This window comes from Silene latifolia, chromosome Y (assembly GCF_048544455.1).
Source record: "Silene latifolia isolate original U9 population chromosome Y, ASM4854445v1, whole genome shotgun sequence".
NCBI lineage: Eukaryota > Viridiplantae > Streptophyta > Magnoliopsida > Caryophyllales > Caryophyllaceae > Silene > Silene latifolia.
The window spans coordinates 242437206-242445912 of NC_133538.1; the positions used below are offsets into that span (position 1 = coordinate 242437206).

Sequence of the window (8707 nt, forward strand, 5' to 3'; positions counted from 1 at the left end):
ATTAGGCATTAATCGTGTTTTCATTATGTCTAATTACCCTTATTGAATCTCTAGTGCTTTTATCTTCTTATTAATTTAACCAATGTATGTGATTTCTACTTGGTAGGATTGATAAGTTTGTTTATTTGATTAAATGTAATTTCCTTGTCATTTAACCATTATTAAGGATATTTAGGAGAGTAATCTTCACAATAAGGTGATAATATATAATCAAAGGATTGATTTTGTGGTTTTACTAACTAAAGTGTCTCACTTTATTGAGTTGGATTAAGTCTCTCTTAAACTTGATAAATTTCCATCTTAAAACTTGATTGCTTGATTATTTGTTGTTCACTCTTATTTGAATATTGTTTTATTTTTGTTACTTTTGAAAACCAAACCAAAACCCCCCCTTTTTACATACTTGTTTGTTGTTGAATTTGTCACAATTATTCTAGTTGCTCTTTTGATTACACCATTGCAAAACCCCCTTCTCTTGGGTTCGATCCCATTGCTTGCTACTTTACTAGTTTATAATTAGTATTAATTAGTACGTATTGTGGTATATAAATTGTTAATTTGACCGTCTTAAATAACGACGTTTTAGGCCTGTCAACTGTCCAACAGAGTGTCACTACATTCTGCCTATGTAATCGACTAGCCATTTTTATGGCCATATGACAGTCGAACTCGTCATCAATCACCTTACAATCTAGTCTCCGAGACGTCACCTCATTAAGTAACTAGGGATAAATTACAATGTTAATCCTGTTCACTTTAATAGGGTTCAACGTTGTCACTACAACCTATTTGGATAAAACAAAGTATTTAACATCAAATAAAACTGAAGATAAGAGTTAAATGATAAATGCAATTATCATATATGAAATAATTAATACAATATTATTATTATTACATATCATATAATTTACAATAATTCTGTCATTTGTCTCAATCCCATAGAAACTACATGGCTATCATTTTTAACTTGAGACAATGGCTTGGTTAAAGGATCAGCGACATTATCTTATGTTCTAACCTTACAAACTAGCCTTTCTTTCAATAAAATTTATAATTACATGATATTTCCTGGGTACATGTCTTGACTTATTACTAGACTTGGGCTCTTTCGCTTGGAAAATTACCCCACTGTTATTACAATAAATAGTGATAGGATCTTCGGCTGTCGCAACTACCCTTAGTTCTTTCAAAAAATTGCCAAATCCACACAGCTTCTTTTACAGCTTCAGATGCTGCAATGTACTCAGCTTCCGTTGTAGAATTCGCAATGACCGACTCTTTAAAACTTCTCCAGCAAACCGCATCTCCATTTATCATAAAGACAAAACCGGCCTGCACTAGTACAAAAATGACATTAGGCAACTACAAAAGGCTATGGTCATTGAAAATAACCGTAGCCTATTCGAAAAGGCTACGGTTGTTGGCCTCCAACCGTAGCCAAATATATAGAAGAAAACAAAAGGCTACGATTCACCTCTGAAACCGTAGCCAAAATATAATAAAGGCAACGGTTCTTTATGGACCGTAGCCATTTATCAAAGTGGGTTTGTTGGCGCAAAAGGGTGTGAATCTTTGGACTCCGCACTTACAACTCTTGCATCATATTTCTTAAAAAAAAAATACTCCAATCACAACCCATACCTAATTTTTAGCCTCCTCTCTATCACAATAGTAACCACCCTCGCCATCATTCCGTCTCCACCGACGATGCAAGGTCAACCCCAACCTCCTTACGCTCACGACGCCACCACCTGCACCACGACATCAAGTCGCCACCATCACCACCGCCAACCCTAATTCTGGGCAATAAACTGGTATTTTTTCTGGGCAATCAATTCTTTGATATATTTATTTATTTATTGCTTAATTTTATTTAGGGTAAACTTATTTCGGGTTATATGCAATCGATTTAGGTTTCTCTTTTGGATTTTGATGGGTATATGCAATCGATCTTTAGTGTTTTTCTTTTGGATTTAGGGTAAGCATATTTCGGTGTGTATTGTCAGTATATTCTGGGAGCTTAGTATAGTATTGGTTCAGTTTGATTGCGAATTTCTGAGCAATTGTTTGTTCACCTTGTTGCAACCACTGTTATGCGCATTGAGATATCGGTTAAATTGTTGTGTAGTTTGCACTATTAGTGTAAGGCTACATCAAGTGATAGAAAATATCATGCATAAATTGGATTGTGCGTTTCTGTATAATGTTGGATGGACAATTACTCGCTGTTGAGCATGACAAGTATATGCTAGAAAAAGTTGTAGTTTGGTTTTGTGTATAATCTTATTTCTAGCATTATTCATTTGTTAATTTTGCAAATGTCACGTTCCATAAACTGGTTAAGCTAATATACTAATTATTCGAGTTGAACTCAAATGGGTTCATTTTAATTATTGTATGTCAATTCGTTTCTTAAGGTCCGTCATACACTCAAATGCTAACTATTGATTCTCTCGTGACTAATTTGTAAGAATTGGAAAAGTGAATTGTGTTTTATTTAATAGGCAAAATCAATAGTTACAGAGCTACATTAAGGTACAACTTAGAAAACTAGATAATTAACATGTACCAATAACCAACTAAAAAGAAAAAAAAACCATTAAAGACCGGTAGTTGTATATGAGATTTGAATTTTTAGCCACATATAGTCTGTAATTCTGGGGTAGGTCTTACTTATGACCGTCTTAACTTAAAGACGTCTCACTAGGGACGTCTAAGGCCCAGGGCGCCCGAACCGGGCCTCCAAATTTTAGGCCCAAGTTCTTAATCTTCACTGTGTTAAAAAAAAAAAAAAAAAAAAGTTAAAACTACCGTAACTGACGATAAGTCAATAAGCCAGTCAATATCACACGCCTTAATCTTCTCCTTCCATTCCCAATGTGGCGTTTAAAATTTCTAAACCCAAATTCCCAAATAATCACAACCTTCATCCAATCTTTCTCACAAATTTACAATCACTTCTCATCTGTCAATTTTTCCTTCAATACAATCACCCAAACGAATTTACAATCACTCATCCCTAAATTCATCAATTTCAACTCCAAAAGTTTACCAAGGATAAATAATCTGAAGATAAGTACCATAAGGTAGGAATTCCTCTCTAATTTATGAGTTTGTAGTTTAATTCGTTTGTAACTTATGATTATATTGGTTAATTCATGATAATTTTGAGTCGAATTTTTCATTTCATGCCTAAATCTAGAGTGATTAGGCACTGTATTCTAATTTCACACCTAAATCTAAAATAATAAGGCATCTTTCATGCGTAAAGCGGTAGACCTAGTCCTCTGTTTTGTTAATTTTTGCATTATTGGAATCATTTATGGATGGTTAGAACAAGGACACAGTTTCGTACTCTTTTTTTTTTAATTAATTTGTAGATTAATCATGACTAATATAAAGAACAAGGACAAGAGACATGGATGTTTAGAACTATGTTTTGAATGAATGAATCAAAGTTTACGGTAAATGAAAAATTTACAGTAAACTCATTATACTGGAGTTTCGATTGTAATTCTTAGGGCCTCATTTTTTTATTTCGCACCGAGCCTCTGAATGTTTTAAGACGTCCCTGCATCTCACAACCTCTTTTCATTTGCACTTTTATTATAACTCATTATAAAAGTCGTTTAAATTAAAATCGTCTTAAAAAGAATGGGTGGTAATTCTGTTTATCATTGTGAATTAATGGTAAGACTAAACCAACGCTTTGAATGATACAAAGTGTGGATTTGAAAAGCAAAGAGGCTTTAGAAGTTGTGCAGTATCCATTGCATTCTTACGACTTTTATCCGTTATTAATTCCGACACATTCTTTCTTTTCTTAAGGCATATCATAATAATTCACCTTATTATCCACCCGAATGTTTGACTCGTGCTGCCACATTTTATCTCAATTGCACTCCGTAAGAGCATGTCTAATGAATAGGATGCACAATATGATTGAATTGATGATTGCTTTTAATCATAATGAATTTATTTTATACACAAGCTACTAGATTTCTACCATACAAATTCTAAATTATTGTCATGATATATAAAGGTTAGGATAATAAAATATCCCTTTTATGACTGTGCAACTGCGCAAAAATGGACTATCAAACAGAGAAGGAGGAATAATGTTGTAGACTAGATGTTAAATTTGCATTTTCCTATGATTGAACGACCCTACGGAAGTAACCTGACAAAGTTATCATTTTTCTGTTCTTGTTTCTTTGTTGGGCCGAAATCACTGGATGCTTACAATTATTTGTCCGTTGATTCATGAGACCTATTTTTGTGATCCAAAGACAACGTCAAAGCGATAGTTTAGAGGTACATATTGGCTGAGATAGGTGGTGGTAGAAGTTGAATTTAATAGGGCGATAGTTCAGGGGTAGCTTTTTTTTTAAAGGGTTTCAAGTAATCTTTTATTTTGTTATGATAAGATTCAGCATTAATTATGATTTTTACTTTGCTTTTGCCCTCTGATAAAAATCTGCAGATATGAATATTCTTCTTCGCTCAATATTCGCTGCCATGCTGCAATGTATTTTGCATTATAGTGTTACAAGTGTTTGACATTGTTTTCCATACACGTGTTACAACTGTCGTTGTCTTTCATCATTTTTTTTCTTATATGAGATTAATTCTAGAAGGCCATAACGTGAATGATTTTGGTGTTTTGGTGGTACAGGCTATTGATGCCAAAATACGATAACTTTCATACTGTTATGCAATGTCTGATGATATTGATTTTTAAACGTAATTCCCGATACTTTTCTACCATATCCTTCGTCATTTTAGCATATTTCATCTTTGATCTTGACTGATATGTGCTTGGCTACATCAAAAGTGAAACAAGTTACCCCATTCTCATTTCTAGCGAAATTCAAAATTCAATCTCAAAAGTGAAACAAGTTACCCCATTCTCATTTCTAACTTTCATACTGTTATTCTTGACTGATATGTGTTTGGAAATGGTTGTTAATGTTAATGATATTCTGTGCTGAGTAAGTGACTTGAAATGTTCAGTAGTTTATTATGGTTGTTCTTTTTTTTTTAGACAACTGTGTACTATTTCATAGAATAAAAGAGTGCTTACATATAACCATTACAATGCCAAGAGCTATTACAAGCGAGAAAGGACTTGATACGACTAATACTACTAGATACAGAAATGGGAACACAAACTTTGGACGAATCATACAACAGACGAAGAAGCCGAGCGCTGCTGATTCTGAAGAGAACGTCTTGGAGTCTGAAAGCTGAGGCAAAATCCATTGCCTCATTCAGAGCTATAATATGCATTTGAAGATGGGAAGAACAAGATCGTTTATAAATATCACAAACGAGCTGATCATTGTGATAGACTTTAAACGATCCAAGCATACTAACCTTACTAAAAACTGATTGCAAACGAAAGCAATGAGAAAAATGCTCAAAGGCCGTGGGCCTGAACCTGACAACTTCAAGGGAAGAAGAAGAAGGAACCTGATCTTTATAGCAGTAGCTGAAAACAAGTTGTTTGTTGGATAGACGTGCAATTTCAGAGATAATATCTGAAGGGCATACACAAGTGTCTCTGAAAATCACATTATTCCGATGCGTCCAAATGGCATACAACGTGAGGGGGAAGTATAGTAAAAGGGAGCCGTCATCAGATGAAAAGCGGGTGATGTAACGCAAGAAATTTTCAAACCAGTTACTAAAGGAAATATGGGAACCAACCTCTGAACGGATTCCCAAGGGAGTAGCAGCCCAAATATGTTTGGCAATTTCACAGTCACGGAACAAGTGACTCAAAGTCTCACCATCTTTATGGCAGAGAGAGCACAATGGATTGACAGGCAAGCCTCTACGAATCAATACGTCCGCCGTAGGCAAGATGCCATGAACAATTTTCCAGAGGAAAATCTTTATATGAGGTTGGCAATGGAGGCGCCAAATCAGAGACCATTGGAAAGCGGGTTTACCTTGAGATAGATGAGAAGCAGACGATAAAGAAGATGAATGTAACAGGTAAGAGTAACCGGAAGCAGAGGAATATAGTCCGTCTTCAGTAGATTTCCAATACATAAAATCGTCTGTGGGTTCAGGTGGGAGCTCAATAGCACAGATTTTTCTTGCGGAGACCGGCTGGAAAAACTTAAAAACCATAGATTTATTCCACCGAGTCGAATGAAGGATGAGGTCAGCAAAAGATAAATTTTGTGTCTGGGACAAAGACCTAAGACTAGGTTTCGAACCAAGAATCCAGGCATCATTTTTGATATTAATCAATTTCCCGTTACCAAATTTCCAAGCAAAACCATCCCGGAGGAGGAAGGTATTTATTATGGTTGTTCATGTTTAGAGTTTGTGTGTTTTGACTTTTAATGCCTTATTGTTCTGAGTAATTTGAATATTTTGCTTTTATTTCAGCATAACACACACATACTGAAGTGTGGTAAGTGATCTTTGACATCTAGTGCAAGAGGGACTTGACACTCAATTATTGGAAGCTGGCTCATCTCTTTGTTCCGAATGTATCAAGATATTAACTATGAGTAAGTAGTTTTAGAACTTCATTATGCTTGGTCTCATCCCAGTTCCAAGTATTTTTTTTTAGCTTTGTTAGCCTGGTCTTTAATGCTAACTTACAGAAATCAGATTGTGATGTTTCTGTATTTGTGTGCAGTGATTTTATATATGATGATTACGTGGTTTGGTACACATTCTTACCCCGTACGCTTTACAAATAGGATTATACATCCAGTTGTACAATAAGCATGGTACAACCAAGGTATAAGAATCCGAGCTTATATGTATTCTTTCTGAGCTAATTTAAAGTTTATGTTTTTAATGTGTAAATGGATGAACTGAATACTTTCTAATAAAACTCATATTCTTTAACATAAAGCTCGGACACTTTATTACAAAGCTCAGGTTCTACACCGTACAACATATACAACATATACAACTGGTTGTATAGTCCATGAATTGCGTACGCTTGGTAGGAAGCTGGTAAAGTTTCGACGCTTGGTTAACAGTTTGTATTGATCAGATTAGCTAGAAAGATTTATCTTGGATGCTTGGATAGTTTGTAAAGGAACATATTGATGTATTAACGGGCTAGTCTTGGAATTATATAGATTGTCATTTTAAAGCTCCAAAGAGAATAATATTTTGTTTGAATAATTCGTTGAGGATGTTCATCTTATAGGTATCAGGATACCCTTTTATATATATAATAATTTTTTTTTAAATTTTTTTTGTTTAGAAACGACTACGGTTCTTCTTCTACAATCGTAGCCTTTTTCCTAATTTAAGGCTATGGTTATTAATATACAACCGTAGCCTTTTCTTAACATACGTCCACGGTTCAACTAAACAACCGTAGCCTTAAATATTTTTGACCGTAGCCTTAAATCCTTGACTTAAGGCTACCCCTTGATTTAATACGGCTGTACAACCGTAGCCATATGCCTTTTTTAACCGTAGCCATTTGTGATTTTTGTACTAGTGCTGGGATTTTATATCATCCCTATCTGTTTGAAACCTGGCATCCGTGTAACCTTTTACATGTAACTCAGAATACCCTCCAAATACCAAGAACGAATCTTTATTCCTTCTCAAGTAAGTTTAGCCAATGAATCTCAAGAGAATAAATAGCAAAAGAGGAAGAATCGTGAATAAGGATTCATTCACTAGAATCGGAAATGAAGATTTGTAAAAGTGAAAGAAGAGGAACCTTGATAGTAGGCTAAAAAGATCTGAGATTAAAGAAGGAATTTTCAGGCTTCCAAATTGCAAGGGGGTGATTGGATCATTGCATCCTCTCGTAGAGAAACAAACACATCAGTCTTGGGTCACTCCATCCGACGGATCCACTAATTATATCTTGGTCTACTGCATCATCGTAAAACTTGAGTCTACTCTTGGCCATCTGGTCTGCAGCTCGAGCCAAACTGAATCTAAGCTGGAAACCACCGTTGTATCTTCCTTGCAGCACAAGTCCTTGTCCCTTCATCTTCTTCGTTGGAGAAACAAGACATAAATTCAATGCTAGTCATTTAGTTACACAAACACATAAGCTAGCAAACAAGTCCTTATTTGTTTTTACCCATCTCTCACTAATTCATTTTAAGTTAGTCAATCATTTATTAGTCTTTTTGCCTAAAGGTCAAAGTGTGAGCGTCGGGAGCAGTATGCTCTGATACCAAATGTAATCCTCCATAAAATCTAGTAAAAAACAGTGGCAAAATCACTGTCGAATGGGATTAAATACACAATGATAAATGAAACTAAGTATTATTATAAGGAGAATGTGAAAATTCTCAAGAGTAAAAACAAATGGTTAAGTCTAAACAATTGCCACTTTTATAAAAAGGGCAAAAGTAAAATTCCTCCAAAATGTTCAAACTAAAACCATAAAAGAAAGTAGAAAAACAGAGTAAGATTTGCAAACTACTCGCTACCCCACACTGATATCCCCAGTCAAATAAATACCTGTCATGTTATAAACATAACAGCCACAATCAGTGGGGAGTAACTCGACGTTCTCCCAGCCATATCACATGATATAAATATTGCAGAAGCATATAATATATCAAAAATAGATTGAAATATCAAAACATTTATAACGAAAATACGATTCCAATATCAGGTTAAAAAAGAAACGTGTTGCATGCTAAAAGCAAAATTCCTCAAATGATAGAATGGAAATAATACAGTTCAGGCCAGAATA

The 8707-nt window shown here is 34.8% G+C and overlaps 1 long non-coding RNA gene across 1 annotated transcript; it reads left to right on the forward strand.

Annotated features, from left to right (window-relative positions):
- The first annotated feature begins 1583 nt into the window (after window positions 1–1583).
- Window positions 1584–7126, forward strand: LOC141627016 (uncharacterized). The gene is made up of 3 exons (XR_012536577.1): window positions 1584–1814; window positions 6403–6527; window positions 6659–7126. It is a non-coding gene; the product is annotated as an uncharacterized LOC141627016 (long non-coding RNA).
- Window positions 7127–8707: the final 1581 nt, after the last annotated feature.